At 37.8% G+C, this 14,521-nt stretch overlaps 1 long non-coding RNA gene and 2 pseudogenes across 1 annotated transcript; 1 reads left to right on the top strand and 2 right to left on the bottom strand.

Moving 5' to 3' along the window:
- Nucleotides 1-47: 47 nt before the first annotated feature.
- On the bottom strand, nt 48-5,309 carry LOC113746874 (hydroperoxide isomerase ALOXE3-like; annotated as a pseudogene).
- A 203-nt stretch (nt 5,310-5,512) lies between these two features.
- Nucleotides 5,513-5,939, bottom strand: LOC113746823 (uncharacterized). The gene is made up of 3 exons (XR_003463142.1): nt 5,892-5,939; nt 5,707-5,788; nt 5,513-5,587 (listed from the first exon to the last, which is right to left on the bottom strand). It is a non-coding gene; the product is annotated as an uncharacterized LOC113746823 (long non-coding RNA).
- A 2,786-nt stretch (nt 5,940-8,725) lies between these two features.
- Nucleotides 8,726-14,067, top strand: LOC113746875 (hydroperoxide isomerase ALOXE3-like; annotated as a pseudogene).
- The last annotated feature ends 454 nt before the right edge of the window (nt 14,068-14,521 follow it).

Raw genomic sequence — 14,521 nt, forward strand, 5'->3', positions numbered from 1 at the left:
TCAAACAGTACTAGTGATTTTTTTTTTTTTACCAAAATCACATCTCAAACAGTACTAGTGAAGAGCTTTTGAATGAAAATAATATTTTTCAATCCCTTTGCCTGACATACATATGCAGTTTGTCAACCAAATATGTGAAGAACAATAAAATAATGCACTTTCAATAAAAAAGGTCCCATGCATTTTTGCCTTATTTTCCTCAGGCATGCCACTTAGCAAAGCAAAGACTCTCCAGAAAGTTGAGGGGAACCTGTCATTCAATAGAAATAGTATTTATGAAGTTATTCCGTCACTTTGCAGTCACTTTGGGCCCCCTGTCACTCTGCTCTGTTGTCCCTCTCCCCACAAGACCGCAGAGTCTTTGATTGGCAAAAATACATCATATACTACCACACGTGCCTGGTGGTACCTGTATGCAAGACACTGAATTAAATCATTAATCCACATACACATTTTAATTTGAAATGCAAGCAAAGGAAATAAATGGTTTTAGATAAAAAGGTCATACTTGTGTGATCATACAGCATACATCACAATAACACTCACCAGTGTATACCAATATACACCACTCAACCAAAACCAGACAGTATATAGCCTGTTTAGGTAGCTAATATTCACCAAATCTCTTTAGGTGAGATATGTCCCCAATCATCCTAGTTAGTGTTGAATTGCAGTTTTTACATGCTGCTGTGTGTTTTCTATTAGATACTGTTTTGCAGATGAACTCTTTGTGGTTCAGGTAGCCAAATTTTATTACAAGATTTGGCTGACATCTCTACAACCACAGCTACTTCTTCTTGGACAGGGGCAGAAGAGGGTTGAAAGTCATTAACAGTCACATTATTAAAAAGTAAAAAGAAAATGAAAACACTGTATAAAGAACATCAAATAATAATCACAGCCAATTCACTGGCAGGGAGAAAATATGCTTTACATACATGCATATTATTGGTGTTCAGGTCAGTGCTGAGGCACATACTGTCATGTGAGACAATTTTATGAAGACTGTGGACTGTGACTGATAAACCTACTTAAGAAATGTGATACCAGACGATCAGAGATCTCCCTGCCTACTGTTTAGAGACTGGATTGTGAGTCCAGTGTTTAAGCATTTGCTAACCTAACAAAACATAATCTTCTTTGCCATTCAACACATCACTATAATGTGCAAAGATGACAGGGTTTTATCAGGTTTAGTTAAATGGCTATACTGTTCTCTATCTGAGCAGGGTCCAGATAGGTGTAGGGCACTTCAAGCTGTGAGTTTCTTTCTTGAATCGCTTCACTGAGGTAGGACAACTCAGCTTGAAATTCCTTAATCATCTGCTTAATAGCAGGCTCATCGAAACGCTCTTCGGGGTATGTACCCATGGGAACCTGCCAAAATGATAAAATAAATCAGTAGGTCAGACTGATGGAGTATTTTGTTTGCTCATTTTTAAAGCACGTTTAGAATATGGATGGGCATTTATCATCACCAAACTTACCGTATCAGTGTACTTTTTTGAAAGTACCCACACCGTTGCTGCAAAACTGACCGTCTCTCCAACGTTTGGGAGAGTCTCCAAAATTGTCTTCATGCTTGACTGCCCCTTGGTGGTTGGAGGAGGTTTGTGCAGCAACAGCGAACCATTGGGTACCCAGGAGTAGTAGTCAAACTAAATCATGGAAGAAGTTTCAGTCTGTATCACTTAAAGTTTTAATTATCATATTAGATATTTTTGGAGTTGTGGGCGAACTTTAATGGAAAATTACTTTAATCAACTGAATCTAATGTTAAACATTAAAAAAAGGGAGGTAAACCTACATAGGAAATGCAACCTTTGCACCACTGTAATGCTCTAAAACTGTGTTAAAAAGAGTGATTAACAGTGAATTTTTAATGGATGATACAGGTTGTCTAATGTCACCTGCCTGTTATTGCAGGAAAATAATACACATCAGACACTTGTTCCATACATTTGAGGTTTGTTTAAACAATGTTCAAAGTTAACCTTTGGCTCACCTGGCCACTGTTGACTGCAGCATGTTGACCTGTCACTTTGAAGATCACCATGGTGATGAACTTGATCACTTCCTCGACAGTATTAAAGCCTGCTGGAAACCCTGTTGGCATCACAATCATTATCATCTTTGCCATTCACTATTGCACTGAAAATGTCAAGTTGCTACTTGGCTACTATAGAGTTTATATTACTGTATATGATGCCATATATATTGTGGTTTATAATACTTCAGAGGCATTGTTAAATACCTGCATCTTGTTTTCCTAAGAATCCATGTGTGAATATCTACTGATCCACTCCTGCAGCTCAGTGTCTTTACAGACCTCACTGTCTGAGGGATAATAGTACTCCACTACTGCCCTCACAAAGCTGGTGAACACAAAACATTTTGATTACACACATTTAGATATTCTCATTTGTGTGTGCAAAAACGCAGGAAGACAGTGTTCAAGGGAAGGACGCAATAAGATTTGAAACAAATGTGTAACCTGTTGATGAGGTTCCACAGCTTCAGGCCATCACTCTGTAGTAGAAGTTGGGGATGGACTCAGTCCTCGGCAGTGATGTTCCTGGCAGGCAGAGGGAGCTGTAGGTCATCTCAGAAATAGATCTTCTCATGAGCTCAATCATCCCATCGTTTCCCAGTGAACTCTAAATCAATAATGCAAACAAACAAATCAATTTTGTAGTGGTCAATATAATATAAATTACATTAATATTCTTATATATGTATTTTAAAGGTACATACTATTCTGAAAGGTGCTTGATCTCTTTCCATGAGATCTTTTCTGCCAACAGTGTTTACAAAGAGAGTGTCCTGGAAGTGTGGAAACAGCAGCTATACAGAAGATCATAAAACGTCAAAGTAAGTCAAAGTCATGCTTGCATGAAAACTTTTTATACAACTGAATGAAGGTACTGTCTAATGACACACAAGGAATGCAAAAAAAATAAAGCAGGGGACTGAAAAGAATACTGATATTTCCAAGATACTGTGATAGAGATGTTGAAGTTTAGTACTTGAAGAGTGTTCAGGTGGAAAGTTCCTGACACTATAGATAATGGCAGAGGCAGTAAGCCAGTTCAATCATAACATGCTGGTCACTGATCAATCACATTCTGTCTATCTAAATAAGACATGGTATGAACTAAGGCTCATTGGCCCTACTCTACACTGACCCACCAATTATTGAGAATAATCTTTAAATTTTGACATGTAAAATATAATTTTAAATATAAATTTAAACATATGTTGCCCTGGTGGCCAAGAGTTTTAAGATGTGATCAAACACTCTTAACATCCCTGTTTTGAGTTTGACTGGGGAATTTTATTGCATGCCTTTCTCATCTCCTTTTCTCTCATTTCTGGCCTCTTCTATGATTAACTCTCTGATAACGACATAAGACACCCCTGATAAACGCCAAAAAAATAAAAATAAAATAAATCGATCAGATCATCAGTTTAGATCCAGGGATGGAAGTGCACCGGCCTATAGCTGTGTTGTGTAGTTATACCTGTAGAGGGGATGAACACAGGAAAGTTGCGGAGAGTGGCAAGAGTATAGACTTCTGCCAGAAAGTGAGTGTTCATGAGATGATGGACTGATTCATGACCATGGTATCTGCATTTTTAATAAACACTTGGCTAGCAGCCAGTCCGTCTCCGTGTCACTGGGCAGAAAGATGGGGTTTCCTCCTGGAAGGTTTTTGATGCAGCTGTGATAAAAAACACTTATTAATTTCACATAAAAAAAAGCGGAACAGGACATTATGTGACTGACCAGATTACACATTGTAAACAGTATTAATAGTTATAGTATTTTGAAATACCGGTATTGCAATTGGTATCAGTTTTGTTATTTGGGTGCATCATGTAAAACAAACACAGTCCAGCAGTCACGTGCAGGCGTTCACCATTGTGGAGTCTACCTTGCATCCCATCCATCTTCTTTTGGTCATAGAGGAAGATGTTACCTTTCTGCATGGGACAGCCAGAGATAAGAAGCATTCAAGACATCAAGATAGGTATCACATGTTTTAGAGACTTTCCACTGTAGTCCAAATATACTCTTTAATGCATAAATCAACCTTCAAAGCAAACATTACTGCCCATTCAAAGCCATGCATCTTCCACACCTCCATTTCTTTCTCCAGAGAGCTTCCCTCTTCCAGGAACGACTTCACCATCTCTTCTGTGACTGGAAAGTTTGAGGGTAGCTCTGAGCAGCGCTTGATCATGGTGGGGTTGATTCCGTTCAGAAACTGGAATCCATAAAAGTCATCTTCCATCCAGTGTTCTGCAACATACTCTGTAAAGAGTAGCAATGACAAATATAATATCTAATGTTTAATATGTTTTGATTTTTTCAAGTTTGCAGACAATAGATGATCACAGTCACTTAAAAACATATGTGTATACTTGAAAAATGTTTAGTTTTATCCAAGACATCATCTTCATTTAAGGGGAAAAAATGGATAAGTCCTAAAATTAAGGCAATTTTTATCGATTACATTCTGTTATTTGCTTTTACATGCAGATACTAATAACATAAATGTCTATAAAAACATTTAAGAATCATAATTATATATTAAATATTCTATTATCGGGCAAGGGTTTCTTGGGTTTAGAGCATCCTATGACAACTCAAATCAGCTGAAAAAAAGGAAATAATTTAATACTATTTGAGCAGGACACATGTGATTCTCTCCTACATAAAAATGCTGTGAGATCGCTCATAAATTTAAGATTGTGTTTGATTGCATCTTCATTGTTTTCCACACTAAAACACTGTATACAATACAGGAGTGTTGTATATTAGTTTTTTATTCATTATTTCATTATGTCTGTCTTGTGTGTTTGTCTCTTGTGGCAAAATAAACTGCAGTATGGATGAAGGCATCAAGTGCCTGCTGTATTGACTTGACAACCTCTCTGAACACTTACTGAAAAAAATGGATGAACTGTTCAGCATTTTATGCAGTTTACCATCCAGAAAACAGTTATCAGCGAAGCCACGTCCCCAAATATCCAACAAAAATTGCTATGGACAGTTAAACAGGAAACTGCACTGAGACAGTCTTAAATCTGCCAACAATCAAATCAGTTAAACCCGATCTTACTGTGAAACTATGACAGTGACATTTGTTACGGTCGCCTTGTGGTGAGCTATGCTGCAGAACTGGAAGACCTGAAAAAGACAACCACCTGACATTGTTGTTCTTTTGTACCAGAAGATGTTTTTCATGTCTTTAATGGTTTCCCAATTTTCAGCAGTTCCAAGCAGCCCCTTAAGTATGAGTTCAAGACCTCTGAAGGGAGACAGTGCAGAAAAAAGGGAAAACACAATACAGGATTAAACACACAATGATAATAATGCTTCAAATGTACTTTTTGACTTAAAACATACAGCTGACTATATTGGACTGGTGATGTCATTGTGTCATTGTAATATAGACTTACAGTTTGTGTTTTGTATTACTATTTCAGTTGATTTTGGATTTAGAGACGGATTTCAGCTGGGAGCTCAGACCCATCATCGAAATTATTCTGGTGGGGTATTCCTTCAGCCATGGTTTTCCATCTAAAACAGACAAACAAACAATTTACCAAAAAGCACATAAATGTTTCTCCAGATATGCCTCTGAGACCATGTCTGCAGTTCTAGACAGTAGATACTGTGCTGCAGACATGAAAACTTACTGGTAAATGTCCTTTCTGAGTAGCAGTTCTTTTTTTCGATGGTCAATCAACAGGGGTTGGTCCTCTTCAAATACCTTGATGGCTGTGGTGTGAAGAAGACAACAGCATGCACATTTTAATTAAAAGCAAAAAGTAAAAAAAAAAAAGTGTTATATAAATGATCTTAAAAATTATTTGAAACAGACCTCTTCCTCCTCTCAGCTCCACCAGTTTCTCCTCTAGAGATCCATCTGTAACAGGGGAAAAGAAGGACATCTCCTTCTGGAGTTGTCACCACTATTTTGGAGGCAGTACCATTCATCTTCTGGTAGAAATAAAGAAAGGATCTTTCTCCACCTTGACCGCAGAAGGTTCCCAGAGACAAACTGGTGTTTATGGTGTAGGTCCCTGTCTTGGAATAATGGTTAATATGAATACATGCGGGAAAAGGTTATTCTAGTTTAGATGATTTAGTCCTAGACTCCAACAACAGTCGTCAGTAAATAATGAACTCAAACAGCAATGAAAAAAAAATGCAGTTCAACAATATGTAAGTGTATACATGTTTTAACACAAATATTTAAAAATAAAAGGCAGGCATCTACATCTCCAAAGACTTCAGTCCTCTAAAATTGTTGCTGTATTTATACATTGAAAACATATAGAAACCTGGATCCACACATAGTGATATGCAATTTGCCAACTTACTGTCCCAGTAGTAAAGTCAATACCAAAGTTGTTCAACTCAGTCCGCTCACTTGCCCTTTCGTTCCAAACAAGGTGACATACGGTGGTCCCATGTTCCTGCATATTGCAGTCACCGTTAGTCACTTCTAGCTTGTACTTAGCCATGACACTCTGTGGAAAGTACTACATACTAAAATACAACAGTCACATACTAGTGTATACCTCTTTAAGCGTGCAAGGTCCTGCAATGCTGAGCCCCCGCTCTTCACATTAACATTAAAGGTCATTAAACTGATTGTGATGACAAACTTCCTGAACAACCTGTTTAACACAAACAATATATGACACTTGTATGTATGTTTTACGTTTATCTTGTTTGAAGTTCTCTTTAGCCTGCTGCTTTGTGTGACCTTCGAGGACTGGCTAACTTATTGTCCTGCTAATATGTGAGAAGCAAGACAAACATGGACAATGGATCCTCTGTATGTTCTTAGATAAAAAGGTCATACTTGTGTGATCATAAAGCAGTCTTACATCACAAATATATGCTCATTGGTGTGTGTCAAGACCCAGTCAAAACCAAGACCAGACAGTTTATAGCCTGTTTAGGTAGCTAATATTCACCAAATCTCTTTAGATATCATGTCAGTAAGCGATGAATTGCAGTTTTTACGTACTGCGTGTGTGTTTTCTCTTATGATCGTTTTGCAGATGAACTCTTTGTGGTTCAGGTAGCCAATTTAATTACAAAAGATTTGGCTGTCATCTCTACAACCACAGCTTCTTTCTCCTGTCTAATGTCTCCCACTTGGACAGGGGCCGAGGGAGGGTTGAAAGTCATTAACAGTAACAAAAAATTAAATTTTCAAATCTCCTTCCATGAGATTTTTTCTGCCAACAGTGTTTATGTAGAGAGTGTCCTGGAAGTGTGGAAACAGCAGCTGTACAGAAGATCATAAAACGTCAAAGTAAGTCAAAGTCATGCTTACATGAAAACATTTCAGAACATGCAACTGCATGAAGATACTGTCTAATGACACACAAGAAATGCACAAGAGGGGTAATGACATGCAAACAAATGCCCTGGGCTGTAACCGCTGTAACCCCCCTATCATCTAGTGTGTCTTTGTGAAAAACCACACCACTAGTGTGGGGGGCTGGGTGCAGAACAGTCACCTCCCCTGGGCTTTCTTCAAAAGACAGCACTAGTGCCCTATGGAGGGCTTCAGTGCTCTCTCAGGATGCCCTTCCAGGTGATTGAAGCCCCTTGTCATCAAGTGTGGTCTTTGTGAATTAATGGAGAAAAATTAATACTTCCCCATGTGTTTTAATACAGACATGCAGTAGTTTTACACACATGAAAAAAAACTATTTTAATCTTTCCAGGGTTTGTAACTGTTTAACAATGACTGCATTGTGTCTTTCTGTCTTAGTGTTTCATAGCATGCAAAAGGGGAAAGTCGTGAGAAATCTTCTATATATATATATGAAACACTTTTATGTATGAACCTGAATTGTTCCTTCAAATAAAAAAAAGCCGGGGGCTTGAAAAGAATACTGATATTCTCAAGATACTGTGATAGAGATGTTGAAGTTTGAGTACCGGAAGTGTTCAGGTGGAAAATCCTGACACTATAGATAATGGCAAAGAGGAGTAAGCCAGTTCAAACTAATATGCTGGTCACCTGTATCAATCCCATCATCTCTATCAAAATAAGACATGGTATGAACTAATGCTCTACTGGGCCTCTACTTACATCTGACCCACCAGTTATTGAAAAATTCTTTAAAACTGACATGTTAAAATATAATTTTAACATAGGTTGCCCTGTGGCCAAGAGATTAGATGTGACCAAAATTAATCAATAGTTACAAAACACTGGAAAAGATTAAAATATATTAAATATAAATATATTTTTATATTTTTTTTTCATGTGTAAAACTACTGCATGTCTGTATTAAAACACATGTGGAACTTTGATTATTTCCCCATTTATTCACAAAGACACACTTGATGATAGGGGGGTTACAGCGGTTAAAGCCCAGGGCATTTGTTGCTTGTCATACCCCTCTTGTGCATTCCTTGTGTGTCATTGACAGTTCGTCATGCACGTTGCATGTCTCTGGAATGTTTTCATGCAAGGAGGACTTTGACTTACTTTGACGTGTTATAGTCTTCTGTCCCCGCTGTTTAAACGGTGTTTCAGGAAGTTTGTCAGGACAAGTCAGTTTTAATGATATGGAATGTGAAGAGGCAGGGGCTCAACATGTGAGGGCCTGTGCATCTTGACAGAGGTATACACTAGTAAGTGACTGTTCGTATTTTAGTATGTTATACTTTCCACAGATGATCATGGCTGAGTACAAGCTAGAAGTGACTACAGGTGACATGCAATTGCAGGAACATGGGACCACCTGTATGTCACCTGTGTTTGGAACTAAAGGCAGAGTGAGCGGACGAGTTGAACAACTTTGGTACTGACTTTACTACTGGACAGTAAGTTGGCAAGATTGCATATCACTATGTGTGGGTCCAGGTTTCTATATGTTTTCAATGTTAAAATACGTAACAATTTTAGAGGACTGAAGTCTTTGGAGATGTAGATGCCTGCCTTTTATTTTTTAAATATTTTGTGTTAAAACATGTATACACTACATATGTTGAACTGCATTTTTTTTTCATATGCTGTTTGAGTTCATTATTTGACTGACGACTGTTGTTGGAGTCTAGGACTAAATCATCTAAACTAGAATAACCTTTTCAACGCATGATTCATATTAATCATTATTCCAAGACAGGGACCTACACCATGAACACCAGTTTGTCTCTGGGGAACCTTCTGCTGGTCAAGGTGGGGAGAAAGATCCTTCTTTCTTCTACCAGAAGATGAATGGTACTGCTCCAAAATAGTGGTGACAACTCCAGAAGGAGATGTCCTTCTTTTCCCCTGTTACGATGGATCTCCAGAGGAGAACTGGTGGAGCTGAGAGGGGAAGAGGTCGCTTTAAATTATTTTGGAAATCATTTTTAAAACACTTTTTTTTTTGCTTTTAATTAAAATGTGCATGCTGTTGTCTTTTTCACACCACAGCCATCAAGGTATTTGAGGAGGACCAACCCCTGTTGATTGACCATCGAAAAAAAGAACTGCTATCAGAAAAGGACATTTACCAGTAAGTTTTCATGTCTGCAGCACAGTATCTACTGTCTAGAACTGCAGACATGGTCTCAGAGGCATATCTGGAAAACATTTATTTGCTTTTTTGGTAACATTGTTTGTTTGTCTGGTTTAGATGAAAACCATGGCTGAAGGAATACCCCACCAGAATAATTTCGATGATGGGTCTGAGCTCCCAGCTGAAAATCCGGTTCTCTAAATCCAAATCAACTGAAATAAGTATACAAAAACAAACAAACTGTAAGTCTATATATACAATGACACAATGACATCCCCAGTCCAATATAGTCAGCTGTATGGTTTTAAGTCAAAAAGTACATTTAAAGCATTATTATCACTGTATTGTGTTTTCCCTTTTTTCTTGCCCTGTCTCCCTTCAGAGGTCTTGAACTCAAGCTTAAGGGCGGCTGCTTGGAACTGCTGAAAATTGGGAGGAAACCATTGAAGACATGAAAAACATCTTCTGGTACAAAAAAACAAAAGAACAAAATGTCAGGTGGTTGTCTTTTTCAGGTCTTCCAGTCTGCAGCTAGCTCACCACAGGCGACCGTAACAAATGTCACTGTCATAGTTTCACAGTAAGATCGGGTTAACTGATTTGATTGTTGGCAGTTTAAGACTGTCTCAGTGCAGTTTCCTGTTTGAACTGTCCATAGCAATTTTTGTTGGATATTTTGGGGACGTGGCTTCGCTGATAACTGTTTTCTGGATGGTAAACTGCATAAATGCTGAACAGTTCCTCCATTTTTTTCAGTAAGTGTTCAGAGAGGTTGTCAAGTCAATACAGCAGGCACTTGATGCCTTCATCCATACTGCAGTTATTTTGCCACAGAGACAAACACACAAGACAGACCTAATGAATAATGAATAAAAAACTAAATACAACACTTCCTGTATTGTATACATGTTTTAGTGTGAAACAATGAAGATGCAATCTTTTAAACCATTATCTAATAATTTATGAGCATGATCTCACAGCATTTTTATGTAGAGAGAAATCACATGTGTCCTGCTCATATTATTCAATTATTTCCTTTTTTGTTCAGCTTTTGGCAGCTGTATCGTCATAGGATGCTCTAACCCAAAAACCTTGCCCGATAATAGATATTTAATATATAATTATGATTCTTAAATGTTTTATGACATTTATGTTATTAGTATCTGCATGTAAAAGCAAATACAGAATGTAATAATAAATTGCCTTAATTTTTAGGACTTATTCACATTTTCTTCCCCCTTAAATGAAGATGTGTTCTTGGATTAAAACTAAACATTTTCTAAGTATAACAATATTGTTTTAAGTGACTGTGATCATCTATTGTACTGCAAACTTGAAAAAATCAAAACTATTAAACATTAGATTTATATTTGTCATTGCTACTCTTACAGAGTATGTTGCAGAACACTGGATGGAAGATGACTTTATTGGATTCCAGTTCTGAACGGAATCAACCCCACCATGATCAAGCGCTGCTCAGAGCTACCCTCAAACTTTCCAGTCACAGAAGAGTGGTGAAGTCGTTCCTGGAGAGGGAAGCTCTCTGGAGAAAGAAATGGAGGTGTGTGGAAGATGCATGGCTTTGAATGGGCAGTAATGTTTGCTTTGAAGGTTGATTTATGCATTTAAAGAGTATATTTGGACTACAGTGGAAAGTCTCTAAAACATGTGATACCTATCTTGATGTCTTGAATGCTTCTTATCTCTGGCTGTCCCATGCAGAAAGGTAACATCTTCCTCTATGACCCAAAAGAAGATGGATGGGATGCAAGGTAGACTCCACAATGGTGAACGCCTGCACGTGACTGCTGGACTGTGTTTGTTTTACATGAACCCAAATAACAAACTGATACCAATTGCAATACAGGTATTTCAAAATACTATAACTATTAATACTGTTTACAATTGTGTAATATCTGGTCAAGTCACATAATGTCCTGTTCCGCTTGTTATTTTATGTGAAATTAATAAATGTGTTTTTATCACAGCTGCATCAAAAACCTCCGGAGAACCCCATCTTTCTGCCCAGTGACACGGAGACGGACTGGCTGCTAGCCAAGATGTTTTATTAAAAATGCAGATACCATGGATCATGAATCAGTCCATCATCTCATGAACACTCACTTTCTGGCAGAAGTCTATACTCTTGCCACTCTCCGCAACTTTCCTGTGATTCATCCCCTCTACAAGTATAACTACACAACACAGATCATAGTGCTGGTGCACTTCCATTCCCTGGATCTGAACTGATGATCTGACTGATTTATTTATTTATTTATACTTTTGGCGTATTATCAGGGGTGTCTTATGTCGTATCAGAGAGTTAATCATAGAAGAGGCCAGAAATGAGAGAAAAGGAGATGAGAAAGGCATGCAATAATCCCAGTCAAACTCAAAACAGGGATGTTAAGAGTGTTTGATCACATCTTAAACTCTTGGCCACCAGGGCAACATATGTTAAATTATATTTTAAATTATATTTTACCTGTCAATTTTAAAGAATTATTCTCAATAATTGGTGGGTCAGATGTAGAGTTGAGGTCCAATAGAGCCTTAGATCATACCATGTCTTATTTAGATGACAGATGTGATTGATCAGTGACCAGCATGTTATGATTGAACTGGCTTACGCCTCTTTGCCATTATCTAAAGTGTCAGACTTCCACCTGAACACTTCAGTACTCCAACTTTAAACATCTCTATCACAGTATCTTGAGAAATATCAGTATTCTTTCAGTCCCCTGCTTTATTTTTTGCATTCCTTGTGTTCATTAGACAGTACCTTCATTCAGTTGTATAAAAAGTTTTCATGCAAGCATGACTTTGACTTACTTGACGTTTTATGATCTTGCTGTATAGCTTCCACACTTCCAGGACACTCTCTTCGTAAACACTGTTGGCAGAAAAGATCTCATGGAAAGAGATCAAGCACCTTTTAAGAATTAGTATGTACCTTTAAAATACATATTAAGAATATTAATGTAATTTATTATATTGCACCACTACAAAATTGATTTGTTTGTTTGCCTTATTGATTATTAGAGTTCACTGGGAAACGATGGGATGATTGAGCTCATGAGAGATCTATTTCTGAGTGAACTACCAGCTCCCTCTGCCTGCCCGAGAACATCACTGCACGAGGACTGGAGTCCATCCCCAACTTCTACTACAGAGATGATGGCCTGAAGCTGTGGAACATCATCAACAGTTACACATTTGTTTCAAATCTTATTGCGTCCTTCCCTTGAACACTGTCTTCCTGCGTTTTTGCACACACAAATGAGATTATCTAATGTGTGTAATCAAATTGTTTTGTGTTCACCAGCTTTGTGAGGGCAGTAGTGGAGTACTATTATCCCTCAGCAGTGAGGTCTGTAAAGACACTGAGCTGCAGGAGTGGATCGTGAGATATTCACACATGGATTCTTAGGAAACAAGATGCAGGTATTTAAACAATGCTTTGAAGTTAATAAAAACCACAATATATATGGCATCATATACAGTAATATAAACTTTATAGTAGCCAAAGTCAACTTGACATTTTCAGTGCAATAGTGAATGGCAAAGATGATAATGATTGTGATGCCAACAGGGTTTCCAGCAGGCTTTAATACTGTCGAGGAAGTGATCAAGTTCATCACCATGGTGATCTTTAAAGTGACAGGTCAACATGCTGCAGTCAACAGTGGCCAGGTGAGCCAAAGTTAACTTTGAACATTGTTTAAACAAACTCAAATGGAACAAGTGTTGATGTGTATTATTTTCCTGCAATAACAGGCAGGTGACATTAGACAACCTGTATCATCCATTAAAAATTCACTGTTAATCCCTCTTTTTAACACAGTTTTAGAGCATTACAGTGGTGCAAAGGTTGCATTTCCTATGTAGGTTTACCTCCCTTTTTTAATGTTTAACATTAGATTCAGTTGATTAAGTAATTTTCCATTAAAGTTCGCCCACAACTCCAAAATATCTAATATGATAATTAAAACTTTAAGTGATACAGACTGAACTTCTTCCATGATTTAGTTTGACTACTGCTCCTGGGTACCCAATGGTTCGCTGTTGCTGCACAAACCTCCTCCAACCACCAAGGGCAGTCAAGCATGAAGACAATTTTGGAGACTCTCCCAAATGTTGGAGAGACGGTCAGTTTTGCAGCAATGGTGTGGGTACTTTCAAAAAAGTACACTGATACGGTAAGTTTGGTGATTAAATGCCCATCCATATTCTAAACGTGCTTTAAAAATGAGCAAACAAAATACTCCATCAGTCTGACCTACTGATTTATTTTATCATTTTGGCAGGTTCCCATGGGTACATACCCCGAAGAGCGTTTCGATGAGCCTGCCATTAAGCAGATGATTAAGGAATTTCAAGCAGGTTGTCCTACCTCAGTGAAGCGATTCAAGAAAGAAACTCACAGCTTGAAGTGCCCTACACCTATCTGGACCCTGCTCAGATAGAGAACAGTATAGCCATTTAACTAAACCTGATAAGACAATGTTATATTTCTGCATTATTGTTTATTTCTGCATTTTGACGCAAACAAAGTGGATCAATGTAGTTAATGATAGTTCTGCCCAACTAAAAAACTCCATGAGCAGAATGTGGTATAACACTGATAAACACTGGAGATGCATTAAATAGGTAAAGACAGCAGAGAAGGACCCCAGGCGCTTGTTCTAGATTTCACTATAGTTAATTTTAAGTGCATCAAATCACAGAATAAAAATCATGAACTAAAATGAGAAATAAGTCTTGAGCTTGTGAAGGTTCATGTCTTCCATCAGAGAACCTGCATGTCCTTCGAATCTGGGAAGAATGGGCACAAGGAGAGATGGTTCTCCAATATTTTGAATTTGGAATGCAGTACCCCCTTTTATCTCTAATATCAGTGTTACGCATAAAGTTAAATTGTGCTTTTAATCCTGAATGAAACAATTAAATATACTTTAATGATATTACCGTA

Source organism: Larimichthys crocea, chromosome XI (assembly GCF_000972845.2).
Source record: "Larimichthys crocea isolate SSNF chromosome XI, L_crocea_2.0, whole genome shotgun sequence".
Lineage (NCBI taxonomy): Eukaryota > Metazoa > Chordata > Actinopteri > Sciaenidae > Larimichthys > Larimichthys crocea.